The 18,132-nt window shown below is 49.9% G+C and overlaps 1 long non-coding RNA gene across 1 annotated transcript; it reads left to right on the forward strand.

The window, feature by feature from the left end:
• The first annotated feature begins 611 nt into the window (after positions 1-611).
• On the forward strand, positions 612-16,452 carry LOC118678544. Its single transcript, XR_004974937.1, has 4 exons — positions 612-1,860; positions 2,326-5,813; positions 12,832-12,897; positions 13,941-16,452. It is a non-coding gene; the product is annotated as an uncharacterized LOC118678544 (long non-coding RNA).
• The last annotated feature ends 1,680 nt before the right edge of the window (positions 16,453-18,132 follow it).

An 18,132-nucleotide genomic window follows, 5' to 3' on the forward strand; every position in this document is an offset into this window, starting at 1 on the left:
AGAGAACATGGCAAAAGATCCTGGACAGAAACTGGCCTCAGAACCTAGCGAGAGAACATGGCAAAAGATCCTGGACTGAACCTGACTACAGAAATTGGCAAGAGAACCTGACTAGAACCTGGTGACTGAACCTGGCTGGGGAACCTAGCAAGAGAACATGGACACAGAACCTGGCTGGAGATCTGAAGCAGAACCTCTCTGGAGATCCAGACCAGAACTTGGCTGGAGATACTGGCTAGAGATCCCGGCTAGGCTGCTGATCAGCTGAACGCTGTCTCCGTGTCATTCCTTCTTCGCCGACTCCGTCCACACCTTTGGGGACCCCTGGACCCGCTGGGGTTGGACCCCGGCACAAGACCACATGGAATGGTGGTGGGGGGCGGGGGAATAAGGGTTCTATGGCAGATCACACTGGCTGGCTGAACGAATGTGCATTCCACCTCCTTCCTTCTTCCTGCTTCCATTGTCAAGGGCAAGAAAAATGAAATCATTGCCTTCCCAGCTTCCCTTGCAGAAAGAGGTGGCCACATGACAAGGGTTTGGTCAGTGAGACAAGGTGCTGGGGCGTGGGGTAGGGTGGGGCAGGGGGTTGTTCTGGAAAAACCTTTGTTTTTGAATAAAAGGGACAGATGTGGCTGCTACCACCACTTCCCACTTCTTCCTGCTTTGCACGTGGATAGAAAGCCTGGAATGGCAGCCATTAGCCTTCTCCAACCAGGAGAGACAGCCCGAGAGAACTACAGAGATACACTCTTCTGGGTATTGCTGTGCGGCTGAACAAACTCTGGAATCAGCTGAGATCTCGTTTTGTGAAAAAAATAACCCCCCCTTTTTTTAAGCCATTGTTTGTCCAGTACTCTACTGTTATACGCAACCAACCACTTTTTAGGTAATTGTGAGCAATTGTATTAGTGCCCCCAACTCTTTACTCCCTTCCCTATACCAGGATTATACACCCTATGAATTGCATGTGAATTGCAGCACCCCCCAGAAGTGGTGTGGCCTTCTCCATCCCTGACAGACTTGGGCACATGACATGTTTTGGCCAATGGAATACCAGCAGATATGACTCACATTCATATGCTAAGGCTAAACCAAAAGCATCTAAAGAGATTGTGTAATCCAGTTCTGTCACTTACTGTGTTCCATCAGCCATAAGGACAACTTGTCCCAAGTAAAGGCTGCTTCTTTGACCCAGGTCTCAGGATTAAAAATGCATGGAGCAGAGGTACAGCAGCTGACATGTGACAAACATGAAATAAAGGTGTCTTGTTGTAAGCTGCTAAACTTGGGGTTGTTTGTTACTGCAGCAAAGCTGACTAATACACTGGAAATGATGCTGTTACCAAAAAAAAAATTGTATGGATGTTGGGTAGGCAGAATTAATGAATACTGACTCTTGAAGGCCTTACTGGGAAAGTGACAATGACGCCTGAAAAATAATCCGCCATGCCAAGAATCTGGTGGAGCGTATCCCAGGTCAGGAACCACAAACTCAAAGATCTGAGCTAGGAAAGCACTTTTAGCATTTTCTAAGAAATTGCAAGAAGACCAGCATGGCTGGCACACCCTCGTTCTTACTCCTTACTCTGTTCCCATTCCCCCTGTTTCCCAATCTCTTGGCTTGGACTCATGCTTCTGGTGCCGCTGGCATCTCCTTGGACTTGTTCAACCAGCTCAGATTCACGGTCCCTGACTATCCATCTCTCAGGACTCACCTTGACTCCACCTCTGGCTCAACCCACTCGTAGCTACTTGGGGCATCCCACTTGCTTATATGCCAGCTCTGACCCAGGAACCAAACACCAGCCGGGACCCATTCTGGACCCCAAGGAAACACAAGGCCAGGCGACAGCCAAGGTGAGCTTTCTCCCATTCTCACTCCCCCGGCGCATCTCCTGGGGCTCCAATTCCGGAAGCAGGAATTCCTCCATTTCTTAATGGGTGGCCACACACAGCTTGTTAAGGTTAATTAATGAGGCTTTATCCAACTCATTTCCGATGCCTTGGTGGAAAGCTGAATGCTACATGCTGGTTGGGAAGGCAGATGGGTGGGTGTGTCTTTGTGGTTCTCGGCAGTAGGTTGTATTCCTGGTGGGCACTCATTGGATACTTGGTCGAAAACGGTCAGCATCCGAAGCTTATTAAGCTGAACGACATATCTGCTCCGAAATCCCATGAAACAGACTGGCTTTAAGATACTTGCCTGCACACAGGTCCAGAGGCTGAGCACCTGCCCCCATCACAGCCTCGGAAAGCTTCCCAGTGGCTCCCCGACACTCAGGGGGCTCCCCAGTGCTTTACTGATTTCCTGTTTGGTTTCAGAGAGGGCTGTGTCTTTACAATAACTCCCCTCTCGCTTGGGGGGACCAGAGAGGATCTCCGTTCCTTATAACGGAAGATGTTCGGACCTGCTCTGAATGTTGCCCACAGCGGTGTTATCTAGCCGACTCCCCAGCGTGGTTATCTGGACAAGTGCTACCTCCGCCTCAAGTAGATCCTTTGGGCGAAGGTTTGGCTTTTTTTCACATGGAGTCAAGGTGAGCCTACGTAGCGAGGAGCTAAGGACGGACAGGGAAGTGGAGAGATGGGGAAGCACGAAGATGGAGGATGACTGAGAGACGGAAGAAGCCGCTGGCTCCTCTGAAATTCACAAGCTGGGCCCGTGGGGGCCAAGTTCAGCCTTGCAGGCAAACATGTTTTGTCAGGCAGGAACCATGGCTTTTAAAATTCTGAGTATAAATGCTTTGGGGCAAGAACGCATTTTTTGTGCGCCATAGTCCCCGCCACTCCCTATTGTCACACATCCGATAGCTTCCCTCAGTCACAGCACCCAGCTGGCTTCTGTAGCCAATACAGTTTGTCATCGGTGCTTTAGGTGAAACACTCGGTAAGAAAGGGTGAGGATCTATCATTCAGTTCAACCCCGACCTCAGTTGAAATCTCTCTGCCAGAGTCCCACCTTCATTAGCCTTCCTAGCCTCTCTCTGTTCATCGTTTTCATGCACCTGACGTGCGAACCTGCATTGAAAACCAAAGGAGCAGCTCGCGTTGCTTTGGATTTGAAGGGAGATGGAGAACTGGCACCTCTTCGCCAGCTGCTGAAACTTGAAGAATGACCTCAAGAATTCCCTTTGGAGGGGGAAGAAGGCTCTAGAGGGATCATTTCTGCCTCTGGGACCAACTGACTTCTCCTGGGAGGAAAAGTCAAGCATGTCTCTTTAAACTAGAGGAGAGGGGAAAGAAAATGCACGCTGGGACCGCCCGGATGGGGAAGCCTGGCCCCACGGCAGGCCAAGGGCAAGGGGCAGTGTGTCCAGGCCGGTCAGAGCCACTCGGGCTGCCTTCCCCAGCTCCGCCTGAACTTTCGACCCCATTGTCTACTCTAATTACTGGAACCAGCAGGATTAATTCCTCGACCTACTTTCCAGTCCTTTCTGCTGCCACGGGGCGATAAGGCCTCGCTGGGCTTCTCTCTCGTTCTAATGCAGCAGGACGTGCTGAGAAGTTACATGCGAACTCGCATTTGAACCAAAGGAGCCTCTAGCTCATCTTTGAGCTGAATCGAGGGGTGGGTATTGCCCCTTTTCAGCTGATTCTAAGCATTCAGGTTCTCCAAAGTTACTCAACAAAGGGCAATCAAACTCAGGGGGTGCGGGGGAGCCCTATTTTGAGAACAATGGGATATGGAAATAAAAACAAGATATCTCATATCGAGTAAATTAGCATAAAACGTGAACTGATCATACCAAATGCTGGTGAGGTTGTAAGAAGCCTGTACGTTCACAAGTGGCTGGCTGGCACAATTTTATCATCATATGGCTGCGTCCACCAGGGGCCATTAAAAACATCGCCCTCCATCGAGCCAGTCATCTCATGGCTGGGAAGTTATCCAAAGGAAATGGTTCAAAGGAAGGAAAAAGCTGTATACATAGAGACCTTCCCCGCAGCCCAGACACGGAACGGCACAATGACCTGTAGGCTGGCAAACCCATGGCCAGCGTCAGCCCGAGGCGTGTTTTGATGCGGCCAACAAGCTAAGAATGATTTTTTTTAAAAAGCATTCTTGACAGATTGTTAAAGCCAGCAAGCAAACAAAGGATATGTGAAGCTCGCTGACCCCGGAGTAAGAGAAAACTATAAAACAACACGACATTAAGCTTCGCCGAATATAAACGGAATGTTCGCTATGATATCAACCACGTAAAAATGTGTCATGTGCTCACAGGCAGGAAGAGAAGGCAAAAAACCAAAATCTGGTATTTGGGAGTTATTTGAAATGATTTATTTTTCTTAAAAAAATACACAAAACTCCTTCTTATTGAAAACAACCCAGATATACTACTGGGCAGGGGCGTTATTCTGTGAAAGCCACATTCTTAGGAGGGAGTACTATGCAGCCATTAAAAAATCGTGGGGTGGGTCTGCATTAGCTGAGATGGGAAGATGCCCGTGACAGACCGGCAGGTGAAAAGGCACCTTCTGAGAAAACAGCCTGCCCGCGGTGACCTCCTCCTACACAAACTGAATTATATCTCAGTGTTGCTGTTCAAAAACTTGATTCGTGGCTCCTGAAATTTGAATTGTATGTAATTTTCATGTACCACAAACTATTCTTCTTTCGATTTTTCTCCCGACCGCGTCTAGGTGTCTAAAACGTTCTTAGCTCGCTGGCCACGCACCTCAGGGGGCAGTCCTGATGTGGCCCATGGGCCACCATTTGCTGACTCCTGAGTTAAAACAGGGGAGGTGCTTGCACAGAGCCGGCAAGCAAGACTTGAAGCTTAAAAGGAGTCCATTGGCCTCTGTGCGGCTGCTTCCTCCGACAGAAGATGGGCCGGGACCGCTGGGGGTGGCGTTGAGGAATGCAGGCTGCGTGCCTACAGCAGAAGCCTCCCTTGGGAGTGTCCATATGTAGGTTCTCCAGGTCCCAGGCTCTCGAGGTCGGGGGACTGTTGGATCAGCCTGGATCACTGCGTCTGGTCCGTCACTCGTTGGTCTCGTTCTGCCAGCCACAGTGCCCACCTCCCGCTCCTATGTCTCAGCAGGGTTTGCAATGACGGTCCCAGCAGCCTCCCCTCGCAGCTGATCTGCTTCATCACCGCATGGAGGGCTGTGAAAGTGCAGACAGCCCTGGCTTTCCGGGCAGGAGGGCCGCTGCCGTATCAGACAGCGGCTGCAATAATTAACCATGCGGGGACATAAACACGAATATTGGACAGCGGATGCCTCACACGTGACCGAAAGCCCCTGACTCAACAAAGCCTGTGCTCGCTGTTTCCTCATCGCGCTTCCGCTCTCCTCACCGCTGTTTTCCTGAAAGTTTGAAATTTCACCCCCCTGCCCCCCATCTTAGCCTTCAGCTTTCATTCATTCTCGCCGGTGAAGACCTTTTTCTCCTCTCCCCCTTCCAAGTCTTTCATGCCCCAAATTCTCCCACTTCAACCCATCACGTCAGACCAGCACTTAACAGAAGGCAGTTGTGTTTGGGTAGCAATGCGCCAGCCTCCGAGGTTGGGTCACGATGGGTCGAAGCGAATCTGGCCATGTGGCCCGGTTTTGGCCAATGAGGCCTAAGCAGAAGACGTCTGCTCTCTTGACAAATGAGGTTACAGCTGACATCGCCTCCGCCATCATCTTCCCGCCTTGGGCAGGGAAAGTGATGGCCGCAGCTGTGGCAGCCACAGCGCGATCAGGAGCAAGTGGTCAAAAGACTCTCGGAGACAGTGGCCATGACATGACTGAGCCACTCAGCCAACACCACAATTACCTTCGAATGATGCTCTTGTTTGGCGAACAGATAAACCCTTCAGGTGAGCCACTGGGATGGTTTTGGTTACAGACCACGCCACAGGTAACCTCGGCGGAGCAGGGTGGATCATAGACAGGCATTGGCTCAGAGTCCAAAGCACCAAACCAAAGCACCGAGTCACGGGTGCCTGCGGTCTGGCGCCAGGTTACCGGGCAGGCCCAGCAATTAGGACGCAGTTCCTGGGAGTGAGACCAGGTCTGGGACACAGGGAGCTGAGCCCCCTTTGCTAAGCCACAAACATGGCAGCAGGTCCACTGGAGGAGGAAGAAGTGTCTCCATCCAACCGGGAAGGCTGGGACTCGTTGGGGCCAGGAGAAGGGGTCTCCTGCAGGAACAAGAAGGGCTCAGCCACTCTGACGCCTGCCTCGATCTGGGGTTCTCACTCCACCACATGTCCTGACTGGACCCCTCCCCCACCTCCTCAACATGCATCCTGTTTCTCTGATTCTCCCTTGTGAGGTCCTAGCTGTATAACCTTCTCCCTTTGTTCACTTGCTGCTCAGAATAAGATAGAAAGCTGAGAGGGCAGCAGCTTAAAACTCCACACACACCCCTGCAACCCCACCCCACCCACCCACTCATCTGCTAAGTGCGTGACTGAATGTATGAATGAGCGGGTTCCGCAGACTCCACCCCTTTACTCTCTGTGCTAACCCATAATAATTTCTATTTGATTTTGGAAACCACAATGTAATTTGAATTCTGCAAATTTACTTTCCGAATTATGTTCTTCTTTGGCTAACACAGAAGTTACTTCGCCCAGATTAAGTGATGGTGGGGGAAGTTTGCTAGGTGTTGGGGTCATTTGGTAGATAATCCATATACTGGCAGTCAATAGTTGTCTATATCAGGAAGGCAGCTAGACTGACATCTGAAACATGGGTGGGGGTGTGAGGGTGTGCATGCGTGTGTGTACCTGGTGTCCTGCTTCTGCTTTAGCCAACCCATGAAAACAGGGTCTACTTAATACCTTACCTACCACCTCAGCCTTGGCCTAGTGCTGAGAGTTACAAGGTAGTCAGTCCATAGCTTCAAAGATCAGGCCATGAGTTACATTACACCTGGCCCTGCTCAGACTTCAGGGCCTCAATGCCAAGAATCAGGTTCCCGATTAGTTTACCAGATACTGGGCATTGCATTATTTCTCTACTGGTAGGCAGGAAGGAAGGAAGGGAGGGAGGGAGGAAGAGGAGGGAGGAAGAGAGGGAGGGAGGGAGGAAGGAAGGAAGGAAGGAAGGAAGGAAGGAAGGAAGGAAGGAAGGAAGGGAGGAACAAGGAAGGAAGGAAGAAAGGAAGGAAGGAGGGAGGGAGGGAGGAAGGAAGGGAGGGAGGGAGGAAGGAAGGGAGGGAGGGAGGGAAAGAAGGAGGGAGGGAAAGAAGGAGGGAGGGAAGGAGGAAGGAAGGAAGGAAGGAAGGAAGGAAGGAAGGAAGGGAGGGAGGGAGAGAGGAAGGGAGAGCAGGAGGGAGGGAGGAAGATTGGCTGGATGGGTGGATAAAGTCTTCATACAATAAGTTCCCAATCTCACATCTCAGTTCTCCAGGAATAACTGCTGTGTATTGGCTCCTGTGCCATCCGTCCACCTGGCTCTCCACTGACTGACACTTCTCTTTGGGCTGGGACTGGGGTTCACTTGGATATTAAGAGGCTCTAACTCTCCCCTAGGAAGGACCCCAAGCTCCCAACCTGGCTGCAGATCCCTGGCCCTATGCGCCTGGGCCTGGGACGCCAGGTTCCTGGGCATGTTCCCGTGTTTGGACATTGATGGGCCTGGTTCGGCCATCTGTCTTTAAGCCGGCAGGTCTCACCCAGCCACATGGCCAGCATTCAATACGAATGAACTACCATGATCTCATGGTTCCCTCCTGGACAGTGGGGCTCATTTGACTTTCTAACCCATGCCATGTCACTGAATTCTGGCTTCCCTCTTCAATGAAGGTTCCCGTCAATCAATGTCTTTGCTTACATCACCCTTGGCAGCTTAGGGCTAATGCTTAGCCAAATCCAGGAACCTAAGTCCACAGCACCCTGCAGCCTCTGTCTCCTGGGTCCATCCGGCCTCCGGATCTAGAGCAGACGTCTATACCTGCGGGCCGGCTTGACTCAATAACACCAGCCTTCCCTGATCTCTCTTGGCAGCTTTCATTCATCAGACACTTATCAAACACCTACTGTGTGCCAGGCACTTGCCAGCACCAGGGATTTCATGGCAGCCTGGTCATTCACTGTCACTGCACTGGGACCTCTGGTGAACAGGCGGTGCAGCATATGAAGAGCCAGACAGAAGAGTAAGAGCTCTGGGAACTCATCACAGCAGCGCACCCACAACGAGGAAAAGTCAGAAAGCAGTGCGGGAGATGAGAATGGTGCCAGGTGCCAAATGGATTCCAAATGGAAACCCCAGGGAATGGCTGACCCCAAGTCCCTACCCTGACAACCTGACCCGCTTCCTCCTCTCGGGGGAAGCTCTGAAGGCCAAGAGGCCTTCCCTGCCTTTAGCTACCAGCAATGCAACATGTGGCTCCACTAGCCAAGCTCAGGAGGGCCAGCCAGGCACTCTCTGCACAGAGGAAGACTTGATTGACTTCCCCCAACCTCTGGCTCGAAAATAGTATTGCTCCAAAGTGAACGTGGTATTTCTGTGGTTCTGCCTGAAAGGCAAGAGTTGGAGGAATTACTGAAAACACAATGGTTGCAAATCCTGCCCAAAGATAATGGGACAAGGGCTTTTAAAGAACCCCTTGTTCCTAAATAAAAATTAAAAGGAAGCTGGGCTCTAGTCTCCATGAGACGAGAAACCAAGAAATACATACTGTGTGGAAGTCCCGGAGTAAGACATTGTCAGAGTAAAGAGCAAAATAAATGCATTGAAAGAAAGGTCTGGAGAAAGGAAGATGGCGGTGTAGGTAAACACCCATACTCACTGCCTCCCACAACCACATCAAAATTACAACTAAAATACAGAACAACCATCATCCAGAACCACTGGAAAGCTGGCTGAATGGAAGCCCTACAAATAGAGAAGTAGAGAAGAAAGCACACTGAGACTGGTAGGAGGTGCAGAGGCGCGGAGCGGGCTGGTCCAGCACCCACGTGTGCTGCTTTTTTAATTGGGAGGGAGATCATCTCTGCGGAAGCCACCCAGAGGAGCGAGGGTCCCAGCCAGACCCCCAGCTCAGAGCTGGGGAAAGAAGTCCCTACAGGCAGTAAGAACTACAGGCTGTAAAAACCAGTGCGGATTTGGGCTCAGTGACACAGAGGCTGCTGGAGATCCAGCTATCCCTCTTAAAAGGCGGCACCCCGAACTGAAGTTACAAGGTCCTGTTTCCTCTAAGCTCCAGCACCAGGGCAAGCCTCTGGGAAACACAGACACATGCGAGGAACAACTGGATTGTCTGGCATCAGGGCAGGAGCTTTGGGGGTGGCTTTCTCCCAGATGGAGGTGCTCACAGGGATCACTGTTCCTATGCTGGGACCTCCCTAGTTGCAGGGCTGACTGGCAGCCATTTCTGTTTATGACACCCTGGTGATTCCCACCTCATCCAATTTACAACCCTACCCAAGCTGCATGCAGCGGCTTTTGCATATGAATGGCCTGTCCTTGCTCACACTAAAATCTCTCTCACAAGCTACAGCTGGGTCAGGGAGTCCCAAACCTATCAATAAAGGGTCCAAGACCCGGCACCAGCACCAGCACCAGCCTGCCTTGCTTCACAGTTGGGCCTCATCTGGGCACTTCCAAACTGATACAAAGAGGAGGAAGCTGCAGCTCTCTCTGCAGCTCCTACTGGGTGGCCCTAGGCAGTGGCTGACTTTGCACCTCCCTGCAGATCCAAGAGCCAGTGTACCCAGTGGTCATAGTCAGACCATACCAGATTGCAACTCTACACATCCATAAGCAACACACTCAAGGGGCAAACTCAGTGAGCACCAAAGCCCCACTGAAGCAAGTCCTGCTCTGTAGGGATATCTCCTATACAGCAGTTCTCCCACTGTCGTCACAGCTGATCTCACAACCAATTGGCCTGGAGATCAATTCCTCCCAGTAACACCAACAGCAATCAAGTCTCAACTACAAGAAGACTGTGCTCACAGCCCACAAAGGGGTGCACCTAGAGTGTCCAGCTCGGGTGACTGGGGAGGCTGAGCCACTGGGCCCTATAGAACACCTACTACACAAGGCCACTCTACCAACTCAAGGAGACAGAGCAGCTCTACCCAATACATAGAAACAAACACAGGGAAGCAGCCAAAATGCGGTGATAAAGAAACATGTCATTATTTGAAGAAATAATGACAGAAAACTTCCCCTACCTGGTGAAAGAAACAGACTTTCAAGTTCAGGAAGCCCAGAGAGTCCCAAACAAGAGGAACCCAAAGAGCACCACACCAAGATACATCATAATTAAAATGCCGAGGGCTAAAGACAAGGAGAGAATCTTCAAAGCATCAAGAGAAAAGCAGTTAGTTACCTACAAGAGAATGCCCATATAACTGTCAGCTGATTTCTCAACAGAAACTATGCCAGAAGGGAGTGGCAAGAAATATTCAAAGTGATGAATAGCAAGGACCTATAACCAAGATTACTCTACCCAGCAAAGCTATTATTTAGAATTGAAGGTCAGATAAAAGAGCTCCACAGACAAGAAAAAGCTAAAGGAGTTAATCACCACCAAACCAGTATTATATGAAATGTTGAAGGGTATTCTTTAAGAAGAGGAATAATAATAAGAAGAAAAAGATAAAAAATATCCTATATAATAAAAGCCCAGTGACCATAATGGCAGAACAACCAGAATGACCGCTTGACCAGTCACTATGAGGTGCACTGACTACCTCTTGGTCCCTTTCCCCGGCCAGCAGGCTCCCATTGCCCAATGGCAAATGGGGAACCGGGATGGGTGGCGGTGGGGGGTCGGGACTGGCGAGCGGGTGGGAACGGCCGACCTCTTGGTCCCTTCCCCCAGCCGGCAGGCTCCGATAGCCCAATGGCAAACTGGGAACCGGGGTGGGTGGCGGCAGGGAGTGGGGCCGACTGCTGGCAGCCGGCGAAGATGGCCCTGATCGCAGGCTAGGCCTAGGGACCGTACCTGCGCACAGATTTTGTGCCCCAGGCCTCTAGTGAACAATAAAATGGCAACAAATACATACCTATCAACAATTGAATCTAAAAATCAAAATAAATGAATAAGAAATATAATAAACAGAATAAACTGGTGAATAAAAAGAATCAGAGGCATGGAAATGGAATAGCCTGACAATTCTCAGAGGGAAAAGGGTGGGGTGGGGGTGGGGGTGGGCAGGAAGAGATTAAACAAATATCTTATATGCATATATGCATTACCTATGGACACAGACAATAGGGTGGCAAAGGCCTGGGGTGGGGCAGGAACCAGGTGGAGAGGTAAAAAGGGGGAGGGGTGGGGGAGAGGGACATCTGTAATAATCTCAACAATATATATATATATATATATATATATATATATATATATATATATATAAAAGTAAGGTCTGCTCCCTCTCCCTCACATATGTATTTTTAGCCAATGCTCACAGCATGGCATCCGGAAATTTGAACACTCTAATGTGAACTGTGTGAGCAGAGAAAGTCTGAAAAAGTAAGTGGCTCAAATGATAGAATTTATTGGGAAAGAAATTATTTGATTACCTGGAAAAATAAAGTAGAGCAGCAAAAGAAGTAGTATCGGGCAGTGGTAGAGGGTCTGCTTACTGAAAACAGAAGACTGGTTTGGCAATAGAATATAATTGTTTTTATGCAAATGATGCCTAAAGTCCTTTAAAAAAAAATGGTTTCACTTCCTCTTCCTGCCTAGATGGGCTTCCCCTACATCACATGCTCTGCTTTCTTGAAATGGCATTTACTCTACCCTTGCCCTCCCGACAGAAGGTGGTCAGGCTGCAAGGAGAGAAGGGGTCCACAATGCAATCCCCGTTATACTTCGATGCTATTCATTTCTATGTCAAAACCTTTCCTAGTAGTCTTGGTTCTCCCGGGAGAGGTGAAGGGAAGTTAAAGCAGGAGGATTTTATTAGGGGAAAGGTCTGTGTGAGAAAGATAGGAAGGAGTCAGAGAAGAGTTGGAGGACCATCAGACCCTGAGTAAAGAGGAGAGGGAAGGAAGGTCTAGTGGAAGCATCCCACACAACCGGACAGTCTAAGGAAGGCTCTGCAGGGCCTTGGCATCTTGCTGCTGTGCTCATTGGTGGGCAGCAGCAGCGCTGGGCATGTCAGGCCCTTGGTCAGTTACACCCCCTGTGCTAAGAGGTCCTTCAGGCGCACTGTCATGGATGCTCCACCTCTTTTCATAGTTACGGTGGCTCCAGTTTCAAGTTCAAATCCGTGTATAGATGGCTTAGGGCAGGGGTCCTCAAACTACGGCCCGCGGGCCACATGCAAATACAAATATTGTATTTGTTCCCGTTTTGTTTTTTTACTTCAAAATAAGATATGTGCAGTGTGCATAGAAATTTGTTCATAGTTTTTTTTTTTAAACTATAGTCCGGCCCTCCAACGGTCTGAGGGACAGTGACCTGGCCCCCTGTTTAAAAAGTTTGAGGACCCCTGGCTTAGGGGCTTCTGCACATCTTTTGGGTATGGGAGGCAATGGAAGAGGTAAAGTTTGCTTGCTAAACTATTTTAGTTGCCGAGATAGTCCAATGGTTTGTGAAGAACATTGGGGTAAAATATTTTAAAAATCAAGACAGACCTTCTCAAGGATGGTTCTCTTCTGGCAGAAACACTTGGGACACTGTTAACATTTATTTCTGTCCCAGCCTGTTGGATCAAAACCTTGGGCATTGAGAACCGAAGACCAAATAAATGCCACATTTCTCTATTGCACCAAGGTCAAGGGAAGCCGGGGAAGTATACCAAACCCAAATTAAATGTTACCTGAACAAGTGAGATCAGGCTATAGTTCAATACCACAATCTCCCTACATTTTTCTTGTCGCTAGTAGCTGCATACACCCTTTGTCTTCAAATTCCTTCTATTTTCCCAGCCCTCCTTTCAGACAGCTAAAAAAGAAAGTTACGACATTCACAGAAAACTGTGCTTCAGGAAAACAGTAAGTAACTCAATTGTTTCCCCCCTGTTAATTTGAGGGTCTTAAATTATGCATGTGGCTGTGCACACATTTGCATGTTCAATACACATGCCTGAGCTACCAGTCTGCAAGACAAAATCAAGCCTCATAATTCAAGCAACCTGCGCCTGAGTTCTCCTCACCCAAACTTCAGGGCTGACCCTGTTTGAAAAAAAAAAAAAAAAAAAAAAAATAGGTAATTGATTCACTTAAGAAATGCAGGGGAGGGGCGTTGGTGGGGTGAAGATAGGAAAGATGGGGTCACAGAGCCAACCCCTGTTTCCATCCCTTCTGGATTACCAACACCTTCTCCTTCCACACCCCCTGGATTTCATAACGTCCACGGCGCCCCTCTCCCAGAGGGACTGATTGTGCCAATGCCAATTCCGATCCTTCCATCTAGCTGGGCAGGAAGCCCAAAAGTGGAGTTTGTCCTCTGCCTGAGATGGGTAACCTTGACTAATATAAGGAAACCACCACAATACAGATGACCCTGAAATTGGACCAATGGACTGGCAATATGCATATTAGGAAGCCGGAGCCACCCATCCATTGGTTGATTGCTGGTGTGATGTCACAAAGGCCCAGCCCAAACGTGTCCAGAAGTGCTGTGGGCAAGTTTCTGGCCCAGCTGCAAAGCTTTTATTATTTGGGGTGCGTGTGAGCCTTCCCACCCCTGTAAAAAAAAAAAAAATCAGCTGGTTTCCTGCATTTCCTGTTTTAGGGGGAAAAACTGTTCGTGTACAGTCAGAGCTTAAGGATTCAGGGCTGAAAAGCATTTTGTTCTCTCGTGTGGTGGCTCTTAGGGTTTACCTGTGTTTTTTGGGGGGAAACTGAATGTTAAATGAGCTGTGGGGACCTCACGAACCTCTTCAGCTTAGTGGTTTCCAAGAAGCACCAGGCTGACCCACACTCTATGAGTCAGCTGGTGGAAGTCTATGGCTGTGATCTTGACCCCAAAACCAAAGAAGTGCAGTCACAGAAGGTTGGGGAGCCCCTGACTTTTCCCTACCTCCCTTGGCCAGGTTCAAGTTAAGGACAGAATCAAGTTCACTGACTCATGAGCTTCTGACAATCACCCCTCAACACGAATCTCCCCATTTCAATGCCTCTGAAGAACTGAAGTCCATGACAGCCAAGAGAGAAAGCTTCTGTAAAGACAACTGAATAGATAACTTTAAGCTTTGCACTTCCTGAAAGCTTGTCTTTCCCAAACAGTTGCCCTAGAACTGTCTGGCGGCAACTATGACACTGCCGATTTGATCTCCTAAAGCTACGGGGAATTTTCCCAACATCTCTCACCACGGAGAATCCCTTCTCTCCAAGCCGGCCAGGCAGAGGTGGAACAGCCGAAAGGTTTCCTGGGGGTGGGCGGGGTGACGCGCTACATGGTTTGTTTGGTTTGCCCAGATACCGTTTTACCTCCTTAGAATAGCATTCATTTTTTTTCCTTTGGGAAGTCATCCCACCCTCATTGTCAGTCTTCGTTTGGATGGAGGGGATCCCCCGCCCCCCCCCCCCCCCCAGATCTAGAGATGGGCATGTGTCCCGGGCCTGGACAACCTGTGTGCGGTCCATTCTCCTGGCTACCCGGTGATTGGATGAGGACTGGGCATGTGACCCAGGTGGTCCAGTGATGGTCAATCCTGGGACTTTGATGGGAACTCTGAGAACAGTCGCTCTCTTTTCTCACCGGGGTTGCTAAGCTGATGGGAGGCAGCCACGGAGCTGATGGTGACCATCTTTGTCCCTACAAAGAATGAAGCTATTCACCAATGAAGTCAATAAATAAATAAATAAATAAATAAATAAATAAATAAATAAATAAAACAAATAAGAGACAAAGTCTAACACTGCTCGAGCACCTATATCCAGCTCTGCCTGAAACTGGAAACCTGTGCATATTAGTTAATGCAGCCAATATATTTTCATTTTGATATAAATCAGATTGAGTTGACTTTCTGTTGACTCAGGAAAAGAGTTCTTTCATGTACATCCAGCCACAGGGTAAGCCTTACTCTCAATGGGTTTAGGGCTATGTGAGTCCCCTCCTTGTAGGGTTTCTTATGGGTTCCTTCTGCTTGGTTGGTGGGTAAGGGGTAGGGTTGGTATATTGGCATAGGGGTGACAGGTAGGGGACTTTGGTTATTCTGGAGTACACAGCACAGAGATCAAGTGAAGAGGGTTGGGGTCAGGGAGAGCTGGGCAACCAACATCACCTCCCTGAGCCTCCCTCCTCTCGTCTGTAACTTGGGGGAATGGAAGTCTCCCTCCGGGTGTGGTGTGGAGGTTTCAGGTACAGTGTCCGGTGCAGAGTGAATGCGCATGACACAGTGGCCAAGTAACAGGATTAGCTAATTCCAGACAACACACTGTAGGGAGCTGGGTTCTCTTCTCTGGCCTCCGGGGCAATGTAGGGACAATGGGGAGGGCTCTGACAGCCTTCACCGTGGTTGGAGCCAATAACCCAGAGCCTCTGTGGGTACTGCCAGCCACAAGCACCTGCCGAGCAAGCAGCGTGCACCTGCCACCTGCCACCCCAAGAAGAGATTCCAATCCAGCCAGAGCAGGTGGCCTCCATTCCAGGCCAGATCCTGGCTGTGTGCAGTCTGTGAGCCCGCCCACCTGTGCCGCAGCCGCAGCTGAGCTGTTCTTTGCCTGTCCCACCTCCCACCCCCAGCTTCCTTCCTTGATCTGCCGCCTCCCATGTCCCAGGCACTGTGCTGGGGAGCAGAGGGGATACAAGGAGCGATATCCGCATCGCTGGAGCACCTACCACCTGCCACACCCTGCCAGGTGTGGGCAGCGCGGATGCACATCTCCCAGCCTCACGGATCCTGAGATGGTGCTAAACGCACCCATTATACAGGGGAGCGACTGAGAGCAGTGCCCATGGAGGTGGCAGGGTCCAATCCAAATCCTGGGGTTTCTTCAAAGCCCACATCCTTCCCTGTGCACGCTGCCTGCCACAATACGGGTTATATTACGAAATGATGTTTTTCATTTAGGTTGAAGTTAATTAAAATTCAGTAACCTTAAAAAAACCACTTGGTCTCCCTAGCCACATTTCTGGGCTCAGTGGCCACACTGGGCTGTTGTGTTAAGCAAGGCAGGTAGGAAAAGATGCGTGCCTGATAGAGGATTCCAGGTCAGGCTTTGGGGAAGTGGTGGCATTTGAGCCAAGCCTCAAAGGATCAGTATGATTTTAACAGGGAGGGAATACGTCAAGTACACAAACCATCATGGAGAGAAAGAGGCAGATTCCGCTAGCTGCCCACCCCATATCTATACCCTCTTTTCTTTAGCAACTGAACTTTAATTTTTGTTAGAAGTGCTAATAAACCAACTAAAACACAACAAAAACAAAAAACAGCCTGCATTTCCCAGTTTCCTTTGCAGATACTGTTGCCAAGCCATTTCTGATCAACAGCATGTGGGAAGTTAGTTGGGTGGAGTTTCCCAAAAAGTACCTTAAAAAACGGGGTTGACTCAGCCGAGACACCCTTTTGCCTTTCCCTCTTCCTCTTTCTGCATGCCTGGGATGGACACGTGATGGTTGGAGCTGCAGCAGCAATTTTGTGACCTTGATCGTGGAAACCTTGCACTAAGGATAACAGAGCAAGACAAAATAAACACGGGGCATTGATCATTTGGGGGACATGCCATGCCAGCCCTGGATTTCCTTTTAAAGGAGAAGAAAATGAACTGCCTGCCTTGTTGAAACCACTGCTGTTTCGGGCCTGCTGTTACTATAGCAGCCAAGCACAATGTCTAGCCAATACAACGTGTGAAAGCGTCAGAGAAAAGCTAATAGCTTCTTGCGATTGGCTTTCTGATAAAACCATTCTGGGAAAATGATCTATTTATTCAATACTGCCCTCAGGGCTTAGAAGGTTTAATTTATGTAATCACTTCGTCGACGAGGAAACTGAGACCCAGAAAGATTAGGAAACTGGGTCAAGGTTGCAAAGCTTACCAGGTAGTGGATCTGGGCTTCAAGTCCAGGAAGTGTGACCCAAGGGCTGCTGTCTTGAGCGGAAGGGAAAGAGTTATGGGCAAATACGGTGAAGGAACCTGAGCCGGATTCAGATATAGGAACCTTGGCCTAAAGGCTCAGACCTCACTTTCTTCAGTGCCCCCAGGCCCACATGGGTCGCTAATCACCAAGCTCAGCTCATCTGACAACATGTCCCAGCCGTGTCCTACCCTCGATGGTAGGCTAACTGGCCTCACAGAGGTGATCTTTTGGTTGAGTACCATACGCTCTGCACCCTGGCGCTGGGGCCAGAGCTCCTGTCTGCACCCAAGCTGTCTGACCTAACAGGGAACTCCCTCACGTTTACCCCAAGGACAGTGATGACTTCCCCGGGGGGGGGGGGGGGGGCGGGGGGGCCAGAGCAGAGTGGACTGAAGTCAGCCTCGGGGCTGATTTGTATGCCACCCTGTGTGTTCTTAGCTGGTGTCTGTTCTGACTGGCCAGTGGCCAGGCTGGGCCGGTCACAAACGGTTTTTCATATCGGCCCTGCTTGGATTATAAACGCTGTGTCCTCTCGGTTATGGGATGTCGGGCACCTCAGCTCACCTCTGAGTTTTAAATGTGCTCACCTCACCTCTAAAACAGGGCTATAACACCGACCTCCGGGGGCCATGCTGTGAGGAACGCGGTAGCGTTTATTATCCTGCTCGCCGCGTCTCCACCTGAGCGGCAGGTCAGTGCGATTGCTTTATTGGTCTTGAACGGAAGGGCGGGGCGTCTTTGATATCGATCCATCACCACCTCTCGGCTCTAAACCCTAACCTGGTAAATGGGGGGAATACACGTTTTGGATTTAGATGATCTGGGGTCTAATCAGCTGCTGAGGTGGGACAAGCTGCCACTGCTGTCTCCGAGCAGCTGTCAGCGAGGAGACTGTAGACAAAGACCCCCGGGGGCCAGGCAGGCTGTGGGAATGGAAGAAGCTGGGCAGGTGGGGTGCAGATCTGGGAGAGTGGTCAAGGTAGTGGGCATGGGGCATAGGGATGGAGAGGGTCCCCTCTTAAATGCGGCCAGTCCTAGAGGTGTCTCCTAGCAACCCTGAGAAGGGGAAAAAAGGTAAAAATGAACATATACTTAGCCCCTGCTAAACTCTTTATATATTGTCTTGCATAATTTTTATAACATGATTCCCGGAGGAGAGTAAGGCCCAGAGAGGGAGGTGACTTGCCAATGGGTCACAC

Source organism: Myotis myotis, unplaced genomic scaffold (genome assembly GCF_014108235.1).
Source record: "Myotis myotis isolate mMyoMyo1 unplaced genomic scaffold, mMyoMyo1.p scaffold_m19_p_20, whole genome shotgun sequence".
Classification (NCBI taxonomy): Eukaryota; Metazoa; Chordata; class Mammalia; order Chiroptera; family Vespertilionidae; genus Myotis; species Myotis myotis.